Raw genomic sequence first — 17,061 nt, forward strand, 5'->3', positions numbered from 1 at the left:
CCTCTGCCTTGCCATATATGAAAGGGCGGAAGGATTTCCAGGCTGTTGCAAACTACATTTTTTCTTGGCAAATAAAACAGGCAAAATAGAGAAGGAAATCCTTCGTGTTTCTGATGATTGTTCTGAGCTTTTACATCTGTTTTCATTTAGCTCTCTAAATTAAAGCAAAGATGTTTGGCCTTCAGTGCAGGTAAAGTCTGTCACAAGCTGGAGTGGAGAAGTATATTATCCAGCTCCGAATGATGTCCCACTGTACTCTGTCTTTGGAAAGCAGGGAAGCAATGATTCTCTGAGCATTGGCTAAAGGAGCATATTTTTCCTGTTCCAGTCTCATTCTGAGAGTAAAAATTAAACCTAAAATGTGTTTTTAGGGAGAGGAAGATGACTGATGGTTTTCTTTTTAATTTACAACGGAAATACCAAAAGCTAATTTCTGACTGCTTATGACTGTACATGGAGTACAGCTTCCCATAATGTAACTTTCTCAGTGAAAGTGTCCTATATGACTGTAATTGCTAATCAGTAGTGAAATGAGAGACAGTAAATTGTTTGCATAGTGTGCTGGAATGGTAAGCTGCAGGAGCCAAGGACCTCTTACAGAAATATTCAAATCTTCTCCTTTAGTAAATACAGACAACTTAACTAGTCCTGTGACCTGTCTTTTAAGTTTTGGCTAATTGACATAGGATTCTTACATTCGACATCAGCATCAAGAAAACTGTTTTCCTTCTAATGTAGACTGTTGCACTGTAAGTGCACTGTTCTACCTTTTTTTTTTTTTTTTTTGTACTGCTATGCGTAATAGCACATCTATACACTCATTTATGAGCAGTGGCTATAAGAGACAGCTCTTATAACAAAGGACTGTATCTAAAAATTACTTTCTATACAATAATTATTTATGATGTTAGACACTCAGAAGAATAAGGCCATGTTTAGCTAAGGTTTATGAAACTAATTTCCTACCTAAATGAGAAAGCACTATCATTTGAGGGCAAGGGAGCATTACAACGGTCTCTCTTCTTCTACCACTTGTTATGGTAAGCTGTCTTTGCTTCAGCTAATTTTGTTACAAATGCAGTTCAGGTCTTAATATCACAGCCGTAATGACATTATCCATTTTAAGTTTTTATTAAACTGCTGAGGTGGGGCTATTTAATAGTGTCGCCTAAGATCTGAATTGACTAAAAGAGCATAGCTTTATGATTTTAAGGATTTTGGTAGTATATTGTAACAGTTCATGTAAGGTCAGATCCTTAGCAGGTATGAATAGTATTATTCACTTAGAGACACTTCTAATGGTCCCTGTGTCTTGGGATGTAGTAATCCTCAGGAGAAGTCAGGCAACCTCTTTGCATATAATTTACCTTGTTACCTTTTTTTTTGCTACTGTTTTGTAGTACTCAAGTGCTCTATGTGGAAGTATAAAGTACAAGTCACAGGTAATATTTACACCCAAGATCAGTGCTTATAGGTCTGGTATTGGAAGGTTGCTTTTTGTGATGCTTTGTCTTAAAGTCCCATTGTCTATTTATCTGTAAAATGAAAAGTTTATGTGATTTTTTTTTCTGTGATACAGTTTACTTGTATGCAACAATTTACTCAGTGATCAGATCATATGAATAGGATTTGTATCTGAAACCCATCCCAAAGGGCTGCAGTCACCGTTAAGTCTGATGGCCTACAGTTTGCCATTTGAAATCAAACTCAACTTGAATGTCTGCCAAACCTTTGTTCTTTGTCAAATTTTGATTCTCTGAAATCCTTCAGGGTATTTTCATGCAGATTAATAAAATCAGAATTCACAAAATAAGAGTGTAGTTCATGAGAGTTACCAAGCAGTGCTGACTTCTGTGAATGGAACTGAGATGAGAATTGTCTTCAGCTGCTGACAGGAAAAAAAAATCTTATCAGTTTGTCTTTACAGTTGAGAGCAAAGTCAAATGTGTGATAGCTGGGGTATGGCAGTAACATACATCGTTCCTCAACTGATGATTATTTTTTTGAATGAATGGAATGGTCAAGGAAAGTGCAGGGATTTATAGCACCTATTCATCATCTCAATTTTTAACCAAGTTCAGCACAGAATAGATGATAATCACCACCAACTGATGGCTATTGAAGGCATGAAATGAATACTGGTCCTAGAATTCCTGCAGCCCTAAAACTTATTAAAAGAATTTGGACAGATAATCACAGTGTAATAAAATGAAGCTATTCAGAAGTCTGGAAATGCAAAAACGGTTTACTGATTTGTCAAATGTAATTGTCTGCAATACATTTGTATGCATTTTTCTGAAGATATTAAACACTTTGGCTAACTCAGTAACAATAAAAGGTAGGTAAGAATAAGGGTTGGCTTAGAGGGACAGGATAAACTGCATAATAAAGAAATTATCCCTGGCAACTCTTTAAATTTTTGGCTACTGTGAAAAACAGGAAAGAAAGAAAACTTTTCCCCGCAGCAGAGTATGAAATAGTTTGGAGTGATGGTCTGACATTTTAATTATGAAGTTATGCCTTCAGCTTTGCAAATCCATTTTTTTTAATATAACTTCATGATTCTAAATAATTCTCTGAGTGTATTGACTCGTATAAGTGAGATTGAACTGCTCGTTCAATCTCACTGTGTGGTCAGTGTGCACATTGCACAATTTTCTTTTTTGTTGTTCCTGTATGTGTACATACACATGTATTTTCAACTGAATTACTTTCAGCATGGTCTCCCAGTACTTGATTGCAGAATATATTCTTCACGTATTTGTATTTTCAGGTCTGGGTGAACTGAGGGATACAGTGTATAGCTTCTATATAGTGGCCCATTCAGTATTTGCCATAGGTGTGTTCTCTTATAAGCAAAGGGAAACCACAGGAGAACAATTCCTTGACTTGTAGGAACAGAAGCTGAATGCACTGGGTCCAAATAAGGTTTATATTGATCTGGCAGAATATGAAAAAGAAGGGACAAAATGAAGTAGGAAGGTTAGTTGCGCTGAACTGTGTAGAGTGTTGTTAAATTATGGTTGAACACCGGAACAGGTTACCCAGAGTGGCTGTGGAATTGTAGGCCTTGGAACAATTCATCCTTCTTTTATTGCTGCTGCTTCGGGCAAGGGTTTGGTCTGAACAAGCACTAGAGATCCCTTCCAAACTCCATTCTTCTATGGTTTAAAAATTGCAATAACTGTGGTTGAACAAAAGTTTCCAGGTATAAAACATTAGTGTTCTTAGCACTTTAGGTAGTGATCTGTTACGATTTTTCTAATGGCCTAGAAGGTGCAGTGTTACGCTCAACTGTGCTCAGTAGGTATCCACAGAAGTCTTTCTTATAGCCTAGGTTTTTTTGCTGCGAGGATCAGTTTTATCAGTGATGTAGCCAGGTACAGATACAAGCTTCTCTAAGTGTTAAAACCCAGGGATGGTAATCAGTGTCTCACTTGGGGCTACCCTGTAGGCAAACTGGAACTCAGTCACCAGCAGATAAAATTCACGTGGCTGCAATTACCTTTGAGTGTATTCAGGTAACACGTGTGAAAAGGACGTGCAGTCTGACCTACTCCCCCACATTCCACCTCTGCGTAATGTATCTTAGAACAGAAATAGCAAAGGGCCGTGTCTGGTATGCGCTAACTGTGCCATCAGATGCTCTCTAAATGAATGCTTATATTCTCCACAATGCACAAGCATAGCAGGACCTCCAGCCTATGCCTAATCTAACAGTCTGAGGTCAGAGTATCTGTCTATAAAGTATCTTTTTCAGTGAGGTGATTTATCATGACAGCTATGCTCTTTAGTCAAGAGAGCACTTGACAGAAAGAATTACTCTCTAGAGAGTGGACAGTGTTAACTCTGCTGCTCTCCTGGGGCATTCCCAGCCTACAAGCAGAGTTGAGTTTGTGACAGGAAGGAATGTGGTTACATTGCAGTACTTTACTTTAGTCTTCTCATCTTCTCAGTGATCTTTCTATAATCTAAACATGGAAGGGTGCATTACTGGTGCTTGGGACAAAAGGAAAATCGAAGTTCATGTCATCTGTGTTTTTTGTCTAATTAATGAGGTATGCAGGTAATATGCAGCTGTTTTTCAATATAAAGAAGAGAGAAATGCTGTGGCTAAATGCCAGATTGACATTAGTAACAAATTCCCTGAAGCATGATCTTCTTCAGTTCTTTGTCACTTAAGGGGAAAATAGAAATGGGTAAAGACAAGGCTCCCCTGAGATCTTTAGGAAATAATGGAAAAAATACAGTATGATTTTACAGGGCAGAGATATTCCAACTCAGTTTATCAGCATTTATACTTAGTGATCTTGTAAGAAACTAAGTCCTGACTTTTTTCCCTTTAATTCGGACTCTCAAACCACATCTTTCCTATTTATGTGCAAGCAACTCATATTAAGATAAATTGTGAATAATTCTGAAGGCCAAGAACATAATGTAACCCTTAATTCTACCATTTTTCATGTATGCCATAGCTTGAAATTCTGTTTATTTCCATTGTGAAAATTCTGAAGCTGCAGCATTCTGGCCTCGTGCACTGTCTCTCCCTGGGATCTCATTTTGACTGCTGCCTTGAGTTTTCAGACAATGTGTGATTTCTCTTTGAAGCAGGTAGAGTTTCAAGGCTTTTTTTGTTAAGAAAGCACACTTTTCTTCAGGGCCCAAAGGACACAGATTTCTTGATGTATTCTTTCTTCCAGATCCAGTAAGTGAATAGAAATGAATTTACTGGAAAACTGTTGGTTCCTGAATATTAAGTATTGGTGTGGAGGAACCTTCTGCAGTTTTCTACCTTGACAGCTAACTTCCAAGGATCCCATTTTTGCAACAGGAAAAGCTTGCTGTTCACACTGTATTGGACAAGCAGCGTAGCTTGTGATATGTCATGTCCAGCTGGATCCATTGTGCAGTACTGGACCACTGACAAAGCCTGTTGGCTCAATACATTAGACCTTCAGTCCAGTCTTGTTTCAGTAGCGTATCTCAGTAATGGCTTTCTACTGTATTACTTTGGAGAGCTAAAAGTCAGTTATCCTTGGGTTGCTTGATAAATCACTTTATCCAAGATACCATTAATAATAAGCTAAAGTCAGACTTAATTGAGTATATTCCCGGTTGGGTGTCTGTTAAAGATAAAAGGTTAAAGCAAGACATAGAGGACGTTTTCATTTTGTATGTGAGAATTGTACAGGTTATCTACAGTCCTTTTTCTTTTCTGCCTTTTTGTGTCATTAGATTTCAAAGTGAATGAGCCAAGTTTGGTTCTCAAATGGGCAGTGTTGGAAGGTTTTTAGTTTAGTGCATGGCTTATTCTACTTCAAAATTTTTGTGAAGGGTTTTTGTCTGTTTTTTCCTAGCTATGGGAAGCCGAGCTGACTAGACAGTTCATTAAATTACTCTGAAAGAGTGAGGTTTTGTGGTCTGCTCCCAGATGTCTGCAAGTTTCCCATGTGATGAGCATTCAGTATATTTTTTCTTGATGATACGTTTGTATTCTTGTGACTTTTTTTAAAAGCTGTTGCAGTAGCCATCCATTGATGGTGTTTTGTAGCATCTAAATAAAGTGCAAACATGTTTTGATCCCGGTCATAAGGAGATGGACAAAAAGGTTTATTCAACATGCAGAAGAGTGCACAAGGGAAATCAGTTCCAAAACCCAAAAGGTGACCTTCACCTCAGTCTGAAGGCTTCAAACATACTTCAATATCTCTTCTGTAATTATGAAGAAAGAAAACACAGAAGAACACTAAATTCTTCCTCAAGTATTATTAAAAGTAAATCACATACTGAATAGCACTAGTTAAGTATGTACCAGGATTTAGGGTGTTTGTTTTTTGTTTGTTTTGTTTGTTTTTGCTAAATCAACATCCTTTTGCGCATCCTATTATATATCACTGAATCTTCACAACAGATTGTTTAGCAAGGAGCTTTCCTAATAATTCCAGGATCTGCTGAAGCTAGTGAAAATTTCCATCCTGACCTACCAGAGAGAAGTCAAAGCATCATTATATGTGAAGTAAATGATAGAGGTTTTCATCCTCTTCACCTGTTTAACTCTGACTATAATGTTAGCTTCATGAGTGAGAATATGGCTGGTGGCTCCAGACACTGATGATACATTTATTTCAAGTCACAAGAGCCAAGAAACTGCAAGTCCAAAACCCCAGTGGGATATTCTTTCATCCTAACTACTTGTGCAGTGTCTCTCTTTAGATCCTAGTGACCTTGGGTCTCCCATTGGGGCCTTTCTAGCAGACAGCAGCAAGCCATATAGTTTATATAAAAAACTGTAACAAAAAAAAGCATGAGGGGTTGGCTGTGAAGAAAGCACATACTTTTTCATTTCTCAAAAGCTCAGGGCCTTTAAAAGTTGTTGTAAAAAAGTCACGCTACTAAAGCTTTGTTAAAGAATGCAATTGTTTTGCAGGTAAATTGACAGAAACTGATACATTAGTGATAAATTTCAACAAAGTTTGTGATGAGAAAACAAACAAATGAGCACAGTTGACATTAACACTCAACTGAGTACAGTATTTTTTGAGTCACATAATGTAATTTCTTTGCCACATATAACCTGGACAATTTAAAAGAATAAAATTTTGTTTTAACCAAGATCTTAAATCTAAGGAGAAAATGTAAGAACAACCTAATTCAAATTCACTCTATATACTGTTGTTGCATGCTAGTTTTTTTTTCAGGATTTTTTTTTTTGTAACCTCTATCAAAATTTTTTTTTCCTCATGGAAGAAAAAAAAAAAAAGGCTGATTGTTTCCTAGCAGAGCATAAAAGAGATATTGCTGTGTTTTCTATTAGAACCACCAAAACGGTTTGCTCATAGGACAGTAAATTTTGTTCATGCTGTGCAGACATCTTGAACCAGATGACAAGTCCAACAGCTTGGATTCTCTGGAAGGTGAGATTTCAGTCTCTCCAAATGAAAATGAAAAAGCAAGATTGAGGGACACTGAAATGAAAGCAACTTGGATGAGTGACAAACACAAATCAATCAACTTTATTATGCCCTGTTTCTCTATAGAGAGCCTCGGGGCCAGGAAGGCAGGCTGCATGACAGGTATATCCAAGAATGTCAACAAATCTACAGCCTTCAGCTCTTCTGTGTTACCACCCAATGCAAACATTGCCAGTGAAGGGACGGCACGTCTGCCTCACTTGTGGCACATTCTGGGAAAGCAAAGGCTTTACCCTGGCACAGTTTGCTTAATTTTGATTTGTTTTTGCCATATGGTGGCATTTAATTTTGTGTTTAAATGCAACACTTGTTGTTTCTGACACTATCCATACACCTACTTGAGATGTATGGTTGGTGAAGAGAAGACTTGGAAATAGGAATGAAGTTGAGCGTGACGGTGATCTTAGTTGGGTACTGAATGAAGTGCCTTGGCAATTGTATGAAATGAATGATTGGGCTGGGGAGGTTAAGGTGAAAAGGTGCAAGGAAAGCAGTGAGTGGTAAGATTTTGCTAGAGAAACAGGCAGAAATAAGCAGGAGGGGGAGGGAAGGGTGAGAGAAGCCTAGGTAAGTACAACAGTAAAATAATCTGACAAAGTGGTATTGGAGGTTGCGTACACAGCTGTGCCAAGTGGTGGCAAGGAGGTGTATAAACTATCACAGGGATCAGAAAGGATGGGCAAGTGTCACCTGAAGTTCAGCCCAGCTGTGGATTTTTTGTGGAATTTAGCAGAGCTTCTGATTTTGAGGAAATAAAACTCTACATTGCTGTGGCTGTTCTAAGTTGATTAACTCTATGAAGTTTGTGCATGGACTGATTTCTGAAGAGAAAAATCATAAATATCAGTATCAGAATGACCAGTTGATTTTTACTATATGCCTATTCTGTGTAAGACTACCAGGAACACAGGAAACAGAGGAGTTACAGCTCAACCAATCATGCAAGGCATAGGTTTCTCAGATATCCACATCGTTCTTAGCTCAGACAGTAAAATTACTGTCAGCTATTCCTTAAATGTACTTTTCTTCAGACTCCGACACCTTTTTCAATTCAGAACCATGTTAAATGGGAGAGATGAATAACTGCAGCTTCAGTAGAAGGAAGAGGCTCCAAACCATGCTTGTTTTATTTCACGTTACAAAACAATAAAACTTTCCTCCTCATTGGACATCTACATCTTGAGTCGGAATTGTCTTCAAACCAATATGACCCAGACTTAAAATTAACAGAAACGAAAGTTCCTGGGAGATCCTTAATGTTGACAGCAGGAACTTCATGAAGAGCATTTGACTTCATAAACTTTTCACTAATTTGTGCAGAGGTCTTCTACATATGACAAAAAACATTCTACATCTCTTTACTGTGTGTTGAATTAATCTATACAGTATAATTTGGATATTTCCTTAGGCAATAGAAATGGAGTTATATTCTGGATTTGTATCAGATTGCTTCTGCCATTTTTGTTTAATCAGGGAATAGTTTTTTATACAGGATCATGGTTTTTAATGACTCCTTTTCTGCTGTGGCTCAGATGTGTCCTTTGGAGACCTCTGTGGTGCTCATTTCAGACTCTGGTACAAAACAAACAATAAATCTGCTGAGTTTCAGCCAGTGCAGTGAATCTCATTTTATAATACTGTACTGTCATTCCATAGTTGTAACACTATAACAGTGGGATGTTCCATAAAATTAAGTGCTCTATTATCTATCAGAAAGGAAATAGCACTGCTTTTCTTCATTTTCCTGTAAAAGGAAAGAAAAAACAACACTTCATACAAAAAGATAGTACAAATCACATCTTATACTTATTTCAGGAAAGCCTATTTGTTCTCCTTTGATTCTAAATAAATCTGTACATCTAAATAGTCCTGAAAAGGCTTTGGCTTTTCTCTTCTGTTTAGCATACAAACTTAGCCCTGTGGTGGGCAAATAATCTTTTTCTTATGTGATGAATCTGCAGGCCCTTCACAACAAAAGATCTTCTGAAGCAGCAGGGACAATCCTTTAAGTTGAGAAACAGTATATCAATAAAGGTCAGTGTGACAATGTGATTTATTGAAATACTGCGCTCCTCCTAGCAGTTAGTATTTTATATTATATGATACACGGCAGGTATTTTTATTCGTATTTAGGTTCCCCACTGAAAACTTGTCCAACCTGTTTTATTATTTATTGTTGCCTTTTAGAGATGAAAGAAACCAATTTATTCAGCTTTCGTAATGATTCCTAACAGGTACAAAGAAGTTAAGAACTAACAGGAAAAATCAATTGGTTAATAAAATACTTAATTGACTAAATGCTTCTTCCGAGAGGCCTTGAATGCAGACTATGCAGAACCAAAGGAGGTTGGTTTAATTAAAATAGGATCTCACTGCATAAAAGCCTTCTCTGCTGGTAACGTTTTCAAATTTGAGTGTGCTTATTCTTGTTATTTATAGTTTATAAATGCAGCATATCCAGGTACCATAATTAGATCTCTTCACAATTTTTAGTATCCTTTTTTCTCGGTTTTCCTTTTATGACATACGGCAAAATTAAAATGAAAGCATATCTTAACATAGAATGATCCATGAACGTGTTGAGATCCAAAATACTTTGAAGATAAATGCATCAGTCATTGCTGAACAAAATCTCCCAGTTTTGTCTCATTCTGTTGGACTAGCTTGTGTTTTTCAAATGGGTCTGATGGTGCCATTGAATATGAAATTCATGATTTTGAAAAGTCATATAGTGGAGGAAAAACATTTCTTAATGGCTTCTGAAATCCTAGCAGATGAGCATCAGAAACTGTGTTCTGGTGCTGAATGTCTTTCACAAAGATCCTCGATGTCTACAGCTTGTACAGCTACTTGTCATCAGCACCCCTCTTACCTTAGGTTGATTTAGACTGGGAAAGACCACTGATATTGTCTAGACTAACTGCTGAGCCATGCCCACTTAGCCCTGTCCCTAAGTGCAGATCTCCACTATTCCTGAACTCCTCCAAGGAAATTCCACCACTTTTCTAGGCAGCCTTTTCCAATGCGTTGCCACTCTTTCTGAGAAGAAATCGAGACGTTTTTCCAACTTTATTTCCACATACTTTTACAAAAAAAAGGCGGAGAACAGTGGAGCCATCTCTTGATCTCTTCATTATACTCCATATCGTGGCTGGCGTTCACCATAGTGGCTGATATTCACAACTGCTGAGTGTAATTTATCCTTATAGACATCAATGCAATATAAATACTCAGCCCTTGTAACGCTGGCAACAAATTTCTTTTGCCTGCATATTTGAAATTTAATTCCCAAATTCTGCATTATTGTCTCTTAAGTAAAATACCTATTGAGGGCAAGTATCTGTTATTCCATCACAAAGACAATGTCTACTTTTAGCTGTATCACAGTTCTCTTGGTTACAAATAACATTTATCAGCTCCCTGTCCATCTCCTCCCACACTTACTAAGGTTTCTCTAGTTTGTGTAGTCTGTCAACAGGCTCTGCAATTAACTGAAAAAATTTTTGAAATCCTGTGATTTAAAGAATGCTGGTTTTGCTGATGTAATTTAATGTTTAATTTGCCTGTCTCCCAACAAGTACAACATGTTGACAAAGGACACAGTATGAGCAGCAAGATGCTCTCATTGACCTTCACTGTTGGCTCACATTGCCATTCAGGCAGGAGAGATATTCAAACAGTTAAGGTTAAAAGAAAGGTAATTTTGATTAACAGTGAAGTAATGCATCAAAATTAGGAGACTGTTCAGGTTACTATTTGTCTTGTTTGTTTTTAGTTTTAGATTCAATATCGGCACAAGATTTCAACTCTCTGGTTACAGTTTTTTGTCCGTATTATTCTCTAATGCAATCCTCAATTTATTAAGAACTAAAGAATATCAATGTGTTATTCAGGATATTGCCTTCACTTGCAGTTTAAGTTAATATAATGGCTTGGGAACTGCTTCTCTGAGAAGGTATATATTTGCTTCTGCTATAAGGGGCCCTTTCAGAATTGGAAGGTGAAGTAAACACTTGTGTTAGATCATCACCAAAGCTCCTGAGTCAGAATACTTCGTTTGTACAGCCATAAACAGGGATTTATGCTAAAATGTCAGACTTTGCATTGTAATGGCTGAAGGTTGAGCATACATTTCCTCCTGCTGTGGGAGTGGTAAAAGGTGGCAGAGGAGCAGGCAGTGCAGCTGGAGAAGTAACTTCTAAAACCATTATAGGATGATTTGCTAGAGCTTGAATGTTTAGCCATCCAGCTCTGTGATAGCCACCATTGTAGCACCTAATGCTTTTGTGGGTTGTGGTTCTGTAACAATGACAAGAAGTCAATACTAATTTTCATTTTACTGCTCTAAAAAGTACAGTGAAAAATGGCTGTTAAAAGATTTTCTAAGGAGATCCATTCAAATCTTTCCTTATGAAAATTGAAATCATGACAGGCTCTGTTGGGCATGGTGCTTTGTTGCAGTTAAGCTGCTCTGGCCCCAGAATTGAAAACTGTACTAAGCCTGAGATGTTAAACACAAAAAATTTTCCTCTTTTCCCAGAGGCTTCATTGTCCATAAAACACATGCACCTACATTCCAGCAAGTTACTGGAGAGATTGCTTCTCCCTTGTAAAATTTAGATCCTAAACAAACAGCTTAAGATTTCATGTTGGATAATTGGACTCTACCTGCATTTTAAACAAAAAATCCCAGTCTTTTTATAAACTGCTTGAGTTGGGAGACATGCAGAGCTTTTGCTGAAAGAAATGCATTAATCCTTTTAAGTTTGATAAAAGGTTCTTTCATACTATACTGTATAGTTTCCTGCTGTGGGACCATATTTGTGTAGAATTTCCATTTGTGGGGAAAGAAAGACACAGACTCTTTTTAATGGCTTGAAGGAAAGACTGGTAAGGGAAAATAATACAGACTTGAACTTAAAATTGAACACAATTCAGGGGAGGTTTATTACATTAAGTGGAGCTAATGGACACAGTCTGTCCCTTTTCTTTGAACTCCCTCAGTGTGTTCCTAGGAACTGTAGGTGATCACCTTTTCTTTGAGGCTGGCATTGTAGCAAGTCCAAAACTGATCTGTGCAAGGATATGCAAGGCCCTGTTTTCCCTGTTCTGCTGCTGCATTTGCCACAGATGTTAATACTCCAGTATCTGATGACAGTGTAAGGCATCACAATAATCCATTGCCAAGCAAGCAAAATAAATAACTAGTATTGTGTGTTTAAACCCCCCCCACTGGCCTGGATTTATTTTGGCAGCTCTGATATTTTGTTATTATGACCAGACTAGCGCTGGATGGTGCACTGTAACATAGCATTCAATAGCCTTGTCTTACTGCATCCCACACATCAATAGTGACTGGTGTCAAACCGCTTAGATTGCAGCTGTCCATTGATTGGGTATTATTAGCTTTTTTATTTCTCTGTCTCATTTTATTTAGTACTTTTCACTCTTAACAGCCCAGTGGAATAAAATATTTTGACCTTTCCTTTGAACAAGGGATTGTGTGTAGAGCAGCTGCAGTAAATATGGTACAGATCTTCTAGTACTATTCCTACCTGGAAACCTTTGTGCTGTATGTTGTGCTTGCATCTGAGTCCAAACTCAATCTAATTAAACCTAGTTCCAAAAACCAGCATACTGAAAACTTTTACAAGTTCACATTTTATGCAATTAATTTAGCTAAAACAAACAGCAAATTTATTATAGCACAACCAGGATGCGAGTTTTCCCCTTCCACTATTCCTTTTGCTTTTGAGTAGTTTAACAGTGGGCAGTACGTAAAAATGCTCAAGATATACCAGTTGAAATGTTGGGAATTGGTCCTTCATTATGGACAGTGAAGCCAATGAAGGACCAGTCTGATGGTAAGTAAACCAGTAAGTTCTGAGAATGAATTTATTGATGAAATCTGGTATCTTTGAATACTGCAGAAAGCTCAAATGACTGTTATTTCTAAGTACTTTGGAATCTGTTCCTTCAACCAAAGTCTATGAAAATGTTCTCTGACAATACAGAATTTTTGATTTTATTTTTTACAGAAGTAGTACTCAATTCATATCAGTTGCTGGATATTATGTAGAAATAGTATTTAAAAAAAAAAGTTTGTATAGGGTTAGTGTTTGAGAAACATATCACAGTCTATAATGACAATGTTAAGAGTTTAAAACTGTAAGGAGCCCTGCAAGTGAAGCTTGCCCAGTACACGCTTCAGGCTTTTTTGGATGTCTTCAGATGATCTCTAAGTAAATAAAAGTCTTTATTCCATTGTAAGGTAGAATTGCATGGGAAGATTTCCAAGGTGTCTCATCATACATTAAAAACCAATAATGCAGGAATGTTCATAGAGGCTATTTTATAAATACCTCCAGCTCATCAGAAATCCGTGAAATCCACCTAACACTGGTATGCTCTTTTGCTGTTATGAGAAACATCAATTCTCCACAGATATTAATCATACCAATGTACATTTTTGGGGTGTTAAATTCAGCCTTTAACATCTCCAGTAAATGTAGTCCTTGGAGGTGATATCAACAGACCGCTGGACTTATCATTTCGATTGCAATGTTCTAGCTAGAGCTAGTTTGAACGTTTTCCCTTTATATATTTTCAGTGACTTTGGCAAAATAAAATTAAAAAATATGCATGAAAAGGTCCATTTTGTCAAAATGTGATCCATTGGGGAACCTGAATGAATTTCCAAAGCAATAAGCTGGCTTGGTATTTAAAGGGTTTTTTTATTATTTAAACCTTCAGGGATGTACATTTTTGCACCATTCATTGAACTGCGGGTGCAATTTATTTAATAGGCACACATTTTACCGGGCAACTTATGCCACCAGAAAAGGATTTCAAGCCTCAGCCAAGTGGAAAATATATCCCAAGGTATGTGTGTTGCCTAGTAAAACTAGGAGATTTAAATAGTGAAGATACAAGCTGACTGTGAAAGCACCTTCCGCTAATATAAAACTATGCAGTTCTAAAATGATGCTGACAACCCCCACAAACCCTTAAATAGCCATTTCCAAGCTGGCAGATCTAAATTGCAGGAAAACAAAGTAATCACTCAAGGAATTCTTTACAAATTTAAACAGTTCCTTGTTGTTACTTTGTGTGCCGGAGCTTCACAAATAATAATTCAGTCTCAGAAACCATTTTCCTATCTGATTTTGTATCAAATACTTTTCTTGTAAAATAAAGTACTTTGTCAGTCATAAAAATAAAATGTTGATAGATAATACTAAGCATAAACAAGAAACTTACATTTTTAAAAGCTAGCTTAAGGAATACAGCGTGCAAGTGTGTATCTTATTTATATATAAAATGAGAAATTCTTTGTTCTTGTGTCAATTCTGGCTCCACTGTCACTGTCTGAATGGCACCTTCACTGGGATGTATTTGTGCAGAAGACCAGGTCTTCTGTGCTTACGGAGGGGAGGGTTTGTGTTGCCTCTCCACAAATGAGGGTGCCTCTTCAAAATGGAAGGGGTTTCTCCTGAGTGAGACAACCCTTGCAGAAGCAAATTCAACCTCATACTTACAGCATTTTTTCAGATAGTGCTTAATTGTGATACATATCTGCAAGAAAAGCAATGCTTATCAACATTTTAATCCATGATAAGAATTAGAATTTTGTAGGACAGCATGCACAGTAATAAATTAGACTAAAGTAAATGCAAACTAAAGCTTAGAAAACTGTTTAGATGTTCTGGTGAGGAGGCTCAACCCTGGCATAAAGCGCATTGTGGTGACTGTTGGGTCTGAAAGTCGAAGCCATCCCTAATTGAAGTATCAGTGTTTCTTGTGCCTCAGTAATGACATTTCCTTGGCAAAGTCGCTCAGTATATTACCAGTCCTAAAGCTGTAGTGTTACTGCTGCACCCACACAACCGAAGGCCTGCTGGTGTCTTCATTCAGACTGGGATTTCACTCCTTGTGTGAAGAAGATAAGCTATTACTCAAGCATTGCACAGTATTTCTGAATATCTACATACTTTAACATTCCCTGTAAAGGGTATATTCAGGATTATTTTAATGCATATAAGTGTATTGGGGTATTGTAGCATGTTGAGAAGTCTCATATATTTACATTGGTAGCTGACTGGACTAGCTGTATGAATAACTGAAATAAAACTGGTTGAAACACTGAACTGGGATCAGCTGTGCTGGATCTCTACCAGGGTTACAATTACTAGGGCAATAACAGGAAACAAAGAGTCATAACTGAAAATACATCCTGAGAAAACGTAAGAGTTGCTGCAATGCATGCCTTGCAGGAGCTGGCTCTGCTACCTTGTAGTGGTTAAAAGCACGCGATCTGGGCTTGAACAGCTATGTGAAAATAATTGTGAATAAAGTAAAATATATTCTATCTTCTAGAAGCTGTGCTTTGTGAAGCCTCACAAATAATGAGAATCCAGTTGCGTCTGAAAAAGAAAGAATCACATATACACTCTAACATTGTAATTTACTGACACCTAACTTAACCTGGGCTTCAGAGTGCCAGGTAAACAGCCAGGCACGTGGCATAATTTGGTAACTTTGAGCTAATGCTTCAGGAAACTACGTATTCATTTCTTGTAGTAAGAAAAGGACAGAGTGTTCTGGAAGCTGTATTATTCTTAAGCCTAGTGTGAAGCTGGGCATCTACCCACTTTAACTGCAAAGCTAATAACGGTAATGTCGTGATGTCTCTCTCCATTTTAATAATCTCTTGCATTCCTGGCTGCTTTCAAAAGGTTATTTGTCAGAAGTTTCACCTTGCCAAAAAAAGATGAAAAACAAGGAAGAGCAAGTGGTGGAGGCATTTTATTGTACTGCCTTCAGCCCTTTATTGTTGAAAGGATTCTTCTTGCAGTTTATGTCTGTTGGAGTTAGAAGTATGTTTTAATTCTGCCCTCGAGATGTGGTGCAAGTACTGCTGATAGCAAATATTCATATCTGGCAAACATTTCTATGAATTGAGGGACTGGCAATTTATTAAAGCTAATTTTCAAAGTCGCATCCAAATCTCTACCCATTCATTCAACAAAATATGTAGTAGTTTACGATAAGTACTGATACAAAAAGCCTTTTAGTCTTATTGCTGTTTTCGCTAGGGGGACACTGCAATGAAATAAATGGATTTTTAAAGATGAACATTACAAAGAGTACGGTAGTATTGGTGGAGTAGCCTAAACATAAATGTTTTATTGGTTGGCAAATCACAGTTCTGCCAAAGATTAACAGTTAAGGATCAGTTTAATAAATGAATAATGCTGACTAACTGCGTCTCCTGGTCTCTTTGGAATAGCTTTCTAATGTGGTAGGACAAGATTTTGTAGTGGAGTTCAAGGCAATGCTGTCTCTATCTGGAATTTAGCCGATCTCTACTGAAGATGATTCTGTAGGTATATGAGCTGTTTGTATTTGATCTAGGATCTCTGTGGGTGACCTAAGCAGCAATACAGAGCTCAGGACAAGAAAATTATTCAAAGTATGTGTCTAGATCCTCACAAAGGTTTTAGAATCCAGGCTGAATTCAGAGTTGCTATTGCTATACTATGATTGACCCTCAGACTCCAGAGTTGAAAATTGTCTCGGGTATATATATTTCATTACAGTACATTTCACTCTAGGTTATAATACAGGAATGACTGTCAAACGTTAGAGAAGCTATATGCTTGGAAGGTTTTTTCAGTAGAGATCATGTGCTGGAAAGAAAATTGTTTTATTGCTGCATTGCTTTACTGGAAGGGCCAGTAGTTAAAGATCTGTCATCAGTTTGGAAGGGACAAGAATGAGAGAATTTAGTTCTCCGTTTAATGCTTGAAGAGCCATTTTAAATCTTTTTTTTGACAAAGATGCTTGTAGAAACCCATGCAGATGATAGTAATAGTGATGATAAAATGGCATGAGAATAGTTTCTCTTGTATAGTGATACTTTTTTATATAAATTGAGATACAATTTGACATGATCTATTTAGCCATCTTTATTCAAAGCCGAGTATGGCAATGAAAAAATGGAATGCTGAAAACATGTAATGAAAAATAGAACAGTAAGAAACTTCTGATAAGTGTATGATGTCTCACCCGTGAGGCAAACCTGAGTTTA

Source organism: Centrocercus urophasianus, unplaced genomic scaffold (assembly GCF_019232065.1).
Source record: "Centrocercus urophasianus isolate 14NV4802_14NV808 unplaced genomic scaffold, USGS_Curo_1.0 seq_2, whole genome shotgun sequence".
Classification (NCBI taxonomy): domain Eukaryota; kingdom Metazoa; phylum Chordata; class Aves; order Galliformes; family Phasianidae; genus Centrocercus; species Centrocercus urophasianus.